This window comes from Leptodactylus fuscus, chromosome 7, assembly GCF_031893055.1.
Source record: "Leptodactylus fuscus isolate aLepFus1 chromosome 7, aLepFus1.hap2, whole genome shotgun sequence".
Taxonomy (NCBI): domain Eukaryota; kingdom Metazoa; phylum Chordata; class Amphibia; order Anura; family Leptodactylidae; genus Leptodactylus; species Leptodactylus fuscus.
In genome coordinates, this window is record NC_134271.1 from 140,554,812 (window position 1) to 140,566,685 (window position 11,874).

Consider the following 11,874-nt stretch of genomic DNA (forward strand, 5'->3'; position numbering starts at 1 on the left):
AATTCATGGTGGAGGGAGCCTCTAAACAGCCCAGTTTGGGCAAATTCATGGTGGAGGGAGCCTCTAAAAACCCCAGTTTGGACCAATTCATGGTGGAGGGAGCCTCTAAAAACCCCAGTTTGGACCAATTCATGGTGGAGGGAGCCTCTAAAAACCCCAGATTGGACCAATTCATGATGGAGGGAGCCTCTAAACAGCCCAGTTTGGGCAAATTCATGGTGGAGGGAGCCTCTAAAACCCCCCAGTTTGGACCAATTCATGGTGGAGGGAGCCTCTAAAAAACCCCAGTTTGGACCAATTCATGGTGGAGGGAGCCTCTAAAAAACCCCAGTTTGGACCAATTCATGGTGGAGGGAGCCTCTAAACAGCCCAGTTTGGACCAATTCATGGTGGAGGGAGCCTCTAAACAGCCCAGTTTGGGCAAATTCATGGTGGAGGGAGCCTCTAAAACCCCCCAGTTTGGACCAATTCATGGTGGAGGGAGCCTCTAAAAACCCCAGTTTGGACCAATTCATGATGGAGGGAGCCCCTAAACAGCCCAGTTTGGGCAAATTCATGGTGGAGGGAGCCTCTAAAAACCCCAGTTTGGACCAATTCATGATGGAGGGAGCCTCTAAAAACCCCAGTTTGGACCAATTCATGGTGGAGGGAGCCTCTAAAAACCCAAGTTTGGACCAATTCATGGTGGAGGGAGCCTCTAAACAGCTCAGTTTGGGCAAATTCATGGTGGAGGGAGCCTCTAAACAGCCCAGTTTGGGCAAATTCATGGTGGAGGGAGCCTCTAAAAACCCCAGTTTGGACCAATTCATGGTGGAGGGAGCCTCTAAAAACCCCAGTTTGGACCAATTCATGGTGGAGGGAGCCTCTAAAAACCCCAGATTGGACCAATTCATGATGGAGGGAGCCTCTAAACAGCCCAGTTTGGGCAAATTCATGGTGGAGGGAGCCTCTAAAACCCCCCAGTTTGGACCAATTCATGGTGGAGGGAGCCTCTAAAAACCCCAGTTTGGACCAATTCATGATGGAGGGAGCCTCTAAACAGCCCAGATTGGGCAAATTCATGGTGGAGGGAGCCTCTAAAAACCCCAGTTTGGACCAATTCATGATGGAGGGAGCCTCTAAAAACCCCAGTTTGGACCAATTCATGGTGGAGGGAGCCTCTAAAAACCCCAGTTTGGACCAGTTCATGATGGAGGGAGCCTCTAAACAGCCCAGTTTGGGCAAATTCATGGTGGAGGGAGCCTCTAAAAAACCCCAGTTTGGACCAATTCATGGTGGAGGGAGCCTCTAAAAACCCCAGTTTGGACCAATTCATGGTGGAGGGAGCCTCTAAAAACCCCAGTTTGGACCAATTCATGGTGGAGGGAGCCTCTAAAAACCCCAGTTTGGACCAATTCATGGTGGAGGGAGCCTCTAAAAACCCCAGTTTGGACCAATTCATGGTGGAGGGAGCCTCTAAAAACCCCAGTTTGGACCAATTCATGGTGGAGGGAGCCTCTAAAAACCCCAGCTTGGACCAATTCATGATGGAGGGAGCCTCAAAACAGCCCAGTTTGGGCAAATTCATGGTGGAGGGAGCCTCTAAAAACCCCCAGTTTGGACCAATTCATGGTGGAGGGAGCCTCTAAACAGCTCAGTTTGGGCAAATTCATGGTGGAGGGAGCCTCTAAACAGCCCAGTTTGGGCAAATTCATGGTGGAGGGAGCCTCTAAAAACCCCAGTTTGGACCAATTCATGGTGGAGGGAGCCTCTAACTAGCCCAGTTTGGGCAAATTCATGGTGGAGGGAGCCTCTAAAAACCCCAGTTTGGACCAATTCATGGTGGAGGGAGCCTCTAAACAGCCCAGTTTGGGCAAATTCATGGTGGAGGGAGCCTCTAAACAGCCCAGTTTGGGCAAATTCATGGTGGAGGGAGCCTCTAAAAACCCCAGTTTGGACCAATTCATGATGGAGGGAGCCTCTAAAAACCCCAGTTTGGACCAATTCATGGTGGAGGGAGCCTCTAAAAACCCCAGTTTGGACCAATTCATGGTGGAGGGAGCCTCTAAACAGCTCAGTTTGGGCAAATTCATGGTGGAGGGAGCCTCTAAACAGCCCAGTTTGGGCAAATTCATGGTGGAGGGAGCCTCTAAAAACCCCAGTTTGGACCAATTCATGGTGGAGGGAGCCTCTAAAAACCCCAGTTTGGACCAATTCATGGTGGAGGGAGCCTCTAAAAACCCCAGATTGGACCAATTCATGATGGAGGGAGCCTCTAAACAGCCCAGTTTGGGCAAATTCATGGTGGAGGGAGCCTCTAAAACCCCCCAGTTTGGACCAATTCATGGTGGAGGGAGCCTCTAAAAACCCCAGTTTGGACCAATTCATGATGGAGGGAGCCTCTAAACAGCCCAGATTGGGCAAATTCATGGTGGAGGGAGCCTCTAAAAACCCCAGTTTGGACCAATTCATGATGGAGGGAGCCTCTAAAAACCCCAGTTTGGACCAATTCATGGTGGAGGGAGCCTCTAAAAACCCCAGTTTGGACCAATTCATGATGGAGGGAGCCTCTAAACAGCCCAGTTTGGGCAAATTCATGGTGGAGGGAGCCTCTAAAAAACCCCAGTTTGGACCAATTCATGGTGGAGGGAGCCTCTAAAAACCCCAGTTTGGACCAATTCATGGTGGAGGGAGCCTCTAAAAACCCCAGTTTGGACCAATTCATGGTGGAGGGAGCCTCTAAAAACCCCAGTTTGGACCAATTCATGGTGGAGGGAGCCTCTAAAAACCCCAGTTTGGACCAATTCATGGTGGAGGGAGCCTCTAAACAGCCCAGTTTGGGCAAATTCATGGTGGAGGGAGCCTCTAAACAGCCCAGTTTGGGCAAATTCATGGTGGAGGGAGCCTCTAAACAGCCCAGTTTGGGCAAATTCATGGTGGAGGGAGCCTCTAAAAACCCCAGTTTGGACCAATTCATGGTGGAGGGAGCCTCTAACTAGCCCAGTTTGGGCAAATTCATGGTGGAGGGAGCCTCTAAAAACCCCAGTTTGGACCAATTCATGGTGGAGGGAGCCTCTAAACAGCCCAGTTTGGGCAAATTCATGGTGGAGGGAGCCTCTAAACAGCCCAGTTTGGGCAAATTCATGGTGGAGGGAGCCTCTAAAAATCCCAGTTTGGACCAATTCATGGTGGAGGGAGCCTCTAAAAACCCCAGTTTGGACCAATTCATGGTGGAGGGAGCCTCTAAACAGCTCAGTTTGGGCAAATTCATGGTGGAGGGAGCCTCTAAACAGCCCAGTTTGGGCAAATTCATGGTGGAGGGAGCCTCTAAAAACCCCAGTTTGGACCAATTCATGGTGGAGGGAGCCTCTAAAAACCCCAGTTTGGACCAATTCATGGTGGAGGGAGCCTCTAACTAGCCCAGTTTGGGCAAATTCATGGTGGAGGGAGCCTCTAAAAACCCCAGTTTGGACCAATTCATGGTGGAGGGAGCCTCTAAAAACCCCAGTTTGGACCAATTCATGGTGGAGGGAGCCTCTAAAAACCCCAGTTTGGACTAATTCATGGTGGAGGGAGCCTCTAACTAGCCCAGTTTGGGCAAATTCATGGTGGAGGGAGCCTCTAAAAACCCCAGTTTGGACCAATTCATGGTGGAGGGAGCCTCTAAAAACCCCAGTTTGGACCAATTCATGGTGGAGGGAGCCTCTAAAAACCCCAGTTTGGGCAAATTCATGGTGGAGGGAGCCTCTAAACAGCCCAGTTTGGGCAAATTCATGGTGGAGGGAGCCTCTAAAAACCCCAGTTTGGACCAATTCATGGTGGAGGGAGCCTCTAAAAACCCCAGTTTGGACCAATTCATGGTGGAGGGAGCCTCTAAAAACCCCAGATTGGACCAATTCATGATGGAGGGAGCCTCTAAACAGCCCAGTTTGGGCAAATTCATGGTGGAGGGAGCCTCTAAAACCCCCCAGTTTGGACCAATTCATGGTGGAGGGAGCCTCTAAAAACCCCAGTTTGGACCAATTCATGATGGAGGGAGCCTCTAAACAGCCCAGATTGGGCAAATTCATGGTGGAGGGAGCCTCTAAAAACCCCAGTTTGGACCAATTCATGATGGAGGGAGCCTCTAAAAACCCCAGTTTGGACCAATTCATGGTGGAGGGAGCCTCTAAAAACCCCAGTTTGGACCAATTCATGGTGGAGGGAGCCTCTAAAAACCCCAGTTTGGACCAATTCATGGTGGAGGGAGCCTCTAAACAGCCCAGTTTGGACCAATTCATGGTGGAGGGAGCCTCTAAAAACCCCAGTTTGGACCAATTCATGGTGGAGGGAGCCTCTAACTAGCCCAGTTTGGGCAAATTCATGGTGGAGGGAGCCTCTAAAAACCCCAGTTTGGACCAACTCATGGTGGAGGAAGCCTCTAAAAACCCCAGTTTGGACCAATTCATGGTGGAGGGAGCCTCTAAACAGCCCAGTTTGGACCAATTCATGGTGGAGGGAGCCTCTAACCAGCAGAGTTGGTGGAAATCAGGGTGGAGGAAGCCTCTAACCAGCAGAGTTGTGGGAAAGCAGGGTGGAGGGAGCCTCTAACCAGCAGAGTTGGTGGAAATCAGGGTGGAGGGAGCCTCTAACCAGCAGAGTTGGGGGAAATCAGGGTGGAGGGAGCCTAGTATTAGCAGAATTGTGCAACGCTTATGGTGGATGAGTATGAGGATGCGGAGGAATTGGAGAGGTTGAGTACAGACATGGAGTTTCATGTTGGGGTGCTTTACACAGGTGGGCACAAAAATGAAGGCTCTATCCAGTGGTGGTTCATTTTTATCAAAGTGAGCCGGTCGGCACTCTCAGCTGACAGACGGGTGCGCTTGTCAGTGATGATGCCACCGGCTGCACTGAACACCCTCTCAGATAGGACGCTGGCGGCAGGACAGGACAGCACCTCCAAGGCATATAGGGCAAGTTCAAGCCACAGGTCCAACTTTGACACCCAATACGTGTAGGGCGCAGAGGGGTCGGAGAGGACAGGGCTGTGGTCGGAAAGGTATTCCCGCAACATGCGCCTATACTTCTCACGCCTGGTGACACTAGGACCCTCCGTGGCGGCACTTTGGCGAGGGGGTGCCATCAAGGTGTCCCAGACCTTAGACAGTGTGCCCCTCGTTTGTGTGGACCGGTGAGAACTTGGTTGCCTACTGGAGGAACTGCCCTCCCTGCCGCCAACGTCACATGCTGGAAACATCTCCATCATATTCTGCACCAATTGCCTGTGGCAAGCATTGATGCGATTGGCCCTCCCCTCTACCGGAATAAAAGACGAGATGTTGTTTTTATACCGGGGGTCAAGGATAGCAAAGATCCAGTACTGGTTGTCCTCCATGATTTTGACAATACGCTTGTCGGTTGTAAAGCACCCCAACATGAACTCAGCCATGTCTGCCACAGTGTTAGTTGGCATGACTCCTCTGGCCCCACCGGAAAGTTCAATCTCCATTTCCTCCTCATCCTCCATGTCTACCCATCCGCGCTGCAACAATGGGACGATTCGAAGTTGCCCGGAAGCCTCCTGTATCACCATCACATCATCGGACAACTCTTCTTCCTCCTCCTCCTCCTCCTCCTCCATTAAACGCAGTGAAGCGGACAGATGTGTGGACCTACTCTCCAGCTGTGACGGATCGGATGCTATCCCTAACTCCTCTGTGTGATCTGAGTTATCCCTGATGTCAATCAGGGATTCTCTCAGAACACACAAGAGCGGGATTGTAAGGCTCACCATCGCATCCTCAGAGCTCACCCTCCTTGTGGACTCCTCAAACACCCGTAGGATGTCACAAAGGTCTCTCATCCATGGCCACTCATGGATGAGAAACTGAGGCAGCTGACTTTGTGGCACCCTAGGGTTTTGTAGCTGGTATTCCATCAAAGGTCTCTGCTGCTCAACCACTCTATTCAACATCTGAAACGTTGAGTTCCAGCGTGTGGGGACGTCGCACAAAAGCCGGTGTTGTGGCACATGCAGGCGTTGCTGGAGAGATTTTAAGCTAGCAGCGGCTACTGTCGACTTGCGAAAGTGGGCGCACATGCGCCGCACTTTCACCAGTAGCTCTGGAACATTGGGGTAGCTCTTTAGGAAACGTTGCACCACTAGGTTGAAGATGTGGGCCAGGCATGGAACATGTTGGAGTCCGGCAAGCTCCAGAGCTGCTACCAGGTTCCGGCCGTTATCACAAACGACCATGCCTGGGCCCAGGTGCAGCGGCTCAAACCATATTGCCGTCTCATCGAGGAGGGCATCCCTCACCTCGGAGGCAGTGTGCTGTTTGTCCCCCAAGCTGATCAGCTTCAGCACAGCCTGCTGACGTCTACCAACGCCAGTGCTGCAACGTTTCCAACTCGTAGCTGGGGTCAATCTAACAGCGGAGGAGGAGGCGGTGGCGGAGGAGGAGGCGGTGGCGGAGGAGGAGGCGGTAGAGGAGGAGGAGGAGGGGGGTGTTCTTCTCGTGTCCCTGCCAGGAATGTTAGGCGGGGAGACGAGGTACACCGGGCCAGTTTGGGAAGCAGTCCCAGCCTCAACTACATTCACCCAGTGTGCCGTCAGTGAAATGTAGCGTCCCTGTCCGCATGCACTTGTCCACGCGTCGGTGGTCAAGTGGACCTTTGTGCAAAGCGCGGAACTAAGGGCCCGCCTGATGTTGAGTGACACGTGCTGGTGCAAGGCGGGGACGGCACACCGGGAGAAGTAGTGACGGCTAGGGACGGCATAGCGAGGTGCCGCAGTTGCCATCAGGTCCAGGAAGGCGGGAGTTTCAACAAGCCGGAACGCCAACATCTCCTGGGCCAGCAGTTTAGCGATGTTGGCGTTCAAGGCTTGCGCGTGTGGGTGGTTAGCAGTGTATTTCTGCCGCCGCTCCAATGTCTGAGAGATGGTGGGTTGTTGTAAAGAAGCGCCTGATGGTGCCTTTGATGGTGCAGGAGAAGGAGATAAGACAGGAACAGGGGAGGATGAGGGAGAAGTCAACAAAGCGGCGGAGGCAGATGAAGTGGTGTCCTGGCTCGTCCTCTGGAGTGCATCGCCAGCACAGTCAGCAGTGGCAGTGGCAGAGGCAGAGGCAGTGGCAGAGGCAGTGGCAGTGGCGTGAATGGCAGGCGGCCTTTGTCCTGCCGTTGCTGCCTGCCACTGATTCCAGTGCTTGGATTCCAAATGACGGCGCATTGAAGTGGTGGACAGGTTGCTCTTCTCAGAGCCCCTAATCAATTTCGAGAGGCAAATTGTGCAGACAACACTATATCTGTCCTCGGCGCATTCCTTGAAAAAACTCCACACCTTCGAGAAACGTGCCCTCGAGGTGGGAGTTTTTCGGGGCTGGGTACGAACTGGAACATCTTGGGAGATTCCGGGTGTGGCTGGCTTCGCCTAAGCTGCTGACCTCTGCCTCTGCCTCTAGCTACCCTTTTTGGTGCTGCACCTGCCTCAACATCCACACTACTTTCCCCGCTTGACATCCCCCCTGTCCAGGTCGGGTCAGTGTCCTCATCATCCACCACTTCCTCTTCCAACTCCTGTCTCATCTCCTCCTCCCGCACAATGCGCCGGTCAACTGGATGCCCTGACGGCAACTGCGTCACATCATCGTCGATGAGGGTGGGTTGCTGGTCATCCACCACCAAATCGAACGGAGATGGAGGAGACTCTAGTGTTTGAGCATCTGGACACAGATGCTCCTCTGTTAGGTTCGTGGAATCGTGACGTGGAGAGGCAGGTTGAGGGACAATGAAAGGAGCGGAGAACAGCTCTGGGGAGCAGGGACAGTTGGGGTTATTGTTCTGTGAAGCTTGGGAATTTTGGGAGGAAGGAGGACAAGACTGTTGGGTAATAGGAGGAGAGGAGGCAGAGTCTGACTGGCTGCTGGACAATGTGCTGTAAGCGTTCTCTGACAGCCATTGCAAGACCTGTTCCTGGTTCTCGGGCCTACTAAGGTTTGTACCCTGCAGTTTAGTTAATGTGGCAAGCAACCCTGGCACTGTGGAGTGGCGCAATGCTTGCTGCCCCACAGGAGTAGGCACGGGACGCCCTGTGGCTTCACTGCTACCTTGCTCCCCAGAACCATTCCCCCGACCTCGCCCACGGCCTCGTCCACGTCCCTTTCCGGGAGCCTTGCGCATTTTGAATTCCTAGTTAGAAATTGGCACTATATACCAGTAGCAAAAATTGTGGGTGCACGTAACCCCAATATATTCTTTGAATTCCCAGTCAGACAATGGCACTATATACCAGTAGCAAAAATTGTGGGTGCACGTAACCCCAATATATTCTTTTAATTCCCAGTCAGACAATGGCACTATATACCAGTAGCAAGAAATGAGGGTATTTATAACCCCAATATATTCTTTGAATTCCCAGTCAGACAATGGCACTATATACCAGTAGCAAGAAATGAGGGTATTTATAACCCCAATATATTCTTTGAATTCCCAGTCAGACAATGGCACTATATACCAGTAGCAAAAATAGTGGGTGTATATAGCCCCAATTCTATTGCTAGGGGACTTGCAGGGTATTTCTGAGGTGAAGGTGGGGGGGGCACACCGTTGGAACGGGTATCGGGGGTATATATCGGGTATACGGGAATACACTGACAGTGTATTCCATTCAGGATCCTGGGAAAGCTGGGTTGCGGCGATTGAGCCCGTCAGTGCCACGTTACACTGACAAGCTTCTCCCTGGAATTTAGCTCTTACAAGAGCTGTTGGTTGTCTTCTCCTTCCTATCCTAGCCTGTCCCTGCCTACCCAGAATCTAAGCCCTAGCTAGCTGGACGGAAACCTCCGTCCTCGGTGAATTGCAAGCTCAGAATGACGCGAAGCTGGGCGGCGCTGTTCTTTTAAATTAGAGGTCACATGTTTTCGGTAGCCAATGGGTTTTGCCTACTTTTTTCAACGTCACCGGTGTCGTAGTTCCTGTCCCACCTACCCTGCGCTGTTATTGGAGCAAAAAAGGCGCCAGGGAAGGTGGGAGGGGAATCGAGTAATGGCGCACTTTACCACGCGGTGTTCGATTCGATTCAAACATGCCGAACAGCCTAATATCCGATCGAACATGAGTTCGATAGAACACTGTTCGCTCATCTCTAGTGTTAATGACTTATGTCTGTAAGTCCATTCTGCCTCCTTCTGCAAAAAAACCTGAGTAAATTACCCGTCAGTGTAATTTAAATGTATTCTGCCATACATTTGGGTGTAATCATGGAAACAACATGCAATATTATAGTTGTAAAATAATAACTGTAATACGGTATTGCAAACAGCTTAACCCATATATTAGCAAATATCCATTTAGAAAAAACATAAACAAGTTTTATAACATCATAGGCTGAAATGTATTTTCTTAACTAAACCAAAAGGAAAACTGCAGATTTCACAAACGTAACAACCCAGCCATATAGTCATCTACTGTACAATATACGTAGATAGAACAGTTAGCACATAAATATAGACTCAGTCCTCATCAAACTATATACATCAATACAACATATACTTAACGGGGACACTATGAAGTACCTCAGGAGATATAGACATTGCCTTTACAACATGAGACTTTAATATGATTACAAAAATTCTATGATAACGAGGATCAAATAACATGCACAGTAAATGTCTATTACATTACACATGTTTAAAGAAGAAAAAAATGACATACTCATAGGATCCAGAATGGAGAGAGAGATTGCATTAATATTAACATCTGTTAGGATGGGGTCCCGCAGATTTGCCTTCCGGCGCACAGCGCCACCTGCGGGCCAATCCAACCCTCGCGCCCGGCGGTGTGCAATGAAGTCTTTGGAGACTAAGACTCAGTTTTCTCCGACTGAGCATGCTCGGACTTTTTGGAGCCGCTCACAGCCTATGTGCCAGTTCTCCCCGACTGAGCATGAGCGGTGAGGTCATGGCCACCGCCCCTATTGGGCGGGGACTTCCCTTTAAAAGGAGTGAGTCGACGCCCGCCTGGCGCTCACACTTTATCTGAAAGTTACCAGACCTAATGACTGTAGTCCCAGGGAGAGTCTCCAGTGTTCAGGCAGGTTGCAGTGTAGGGTGCTACTAGATAGACCAGTAAACCCTGAATGATTGACAGCTCTACACCAAGGCCTGGAGCAATAGACATTGTTCCGGCCTGTGGAGCTGCAGCAGGTGTGGTTTCCCAGATAGCCGTGCTCGCCTTGCCTAACTTCATTGGAAGCTCCTAGCTGTGTGCAGGAGCTCTCCTAGCTACTACAGGGTCCTAGGTGTTTGCCTCCTCCTAGCTGTGTGCAGGAGCCCCCTAGCTATTACCGGGGATTGTGTTTGTCGCTGACCTAGGGTGAGTGTTAACCCTGGGCAGCTGTCTTGTATTTGCTTTCAGCCTGTTCACATTGGGAGCTGCACTGTCCGTCACTCAGTGAGTTAACTGGTGAACGTGTGTTACTCCCAGTTCATACTGTGCTGTACCGCCGTACTGTCGTATACAGACATACAGCCGCCCATAGGGCCTGTGGACCTCGCTGCAGTGCCTTTGCAGCCCAAGAGGTTCTGCGGTTTTAAAAATATTATTTTTATATATATACCCAGAACCATAACAACATCTTATTGTTGTGAGATAACAGGCACTAAGCAAGACCTGATAAGATCAGGAGATAACAGAGAGTAAGCGTAATCAGGAGAACTCAGCTCCCCTCCCCTCCAGAGAGCAGTGAGTCATCTTTCCTATAATGGTAGATAAGGAAAGATAAGTTCATTGACAACTTTATGTAAACAATGTAAGGAATAATCTAACCTAGAAGGTAAATGATGTAACATGTTTAAAGCAATGAATTAAGGAAAACTATTGAATTTACATAAGTTTAGATCATATCCTTGAGATGGGAATATCCTTTATGCTTTTATACCCTTCCCCCCCCCCCCCCCCCCCATGCACCTATACACAAAGCCCCTCATAATCCAAGGACTCCTCACCCACAGCAGATCTCATCATAGATCTATGTTAAATTGGCTGAAAATTCTGCAAGTTTTACATGTGATCTCTGCTGTTGACTATGACCCATCGTTGGACCAGTGGAATAAAGATGTCATGCCAGCCCGGAAACGTCTTTATGGAACTCGTGACGTTGCTTTCTAGTTGAAAATTTGAAAACTGTGTTTTTGACATACTATAGTATAGTAGATGGACACTACTTTGTCTGTTTCATTATTGAGTACTGTGCATGTACATTGGAGTGTTTTCATAGACACATGAACATAGTAAAGGGCGACGACAAGAATTCTAGTGGTGCCGATTTTTCGTATAGCTCCAATATTCTATATTGCTCATAGTAGACCTTTGAACACCCTAGAAGTAGGGTTGAGCGATCGTGTTCGGAAAAGATCGGATTCCGATCGGCGATCGAGAAAATTTCACAATCGCCATCGGAATTCCTGAAAAGTCAAGATCGGCTCAACCCTACCTAGAAGACATTTCTACCCACCAGGTTTTATTAACTCTATGTTGAGTTATACAAATTATGACTCGGGGTTATTAAAAAGTTACCAATGGTTTTTCTTTCAAGTTGTAAAGTATAAACAAATCTTGTCTAGCCCTCAGAACCTCTATCTTCGGGAACATACCCCTTCCAGTCAATTATATGATATTATTTCCAACTAATCTTCTTACATTCGATAATTTGCTCATTCTCGAAATATTATGAGAATTTGACAGAAGAGACATGGGATGTCTTGACTCTTACAACAAGCATGTTTATGGCTCCCCGGCATCTCGACATGGACATCGGCTTGAGACATGAACTACTCATGGGACATTGTAGGGTCATTGGTAGGTCATTGGACCAACCAGATGAAATAATACTCCACCAACCAATTTTTAGAA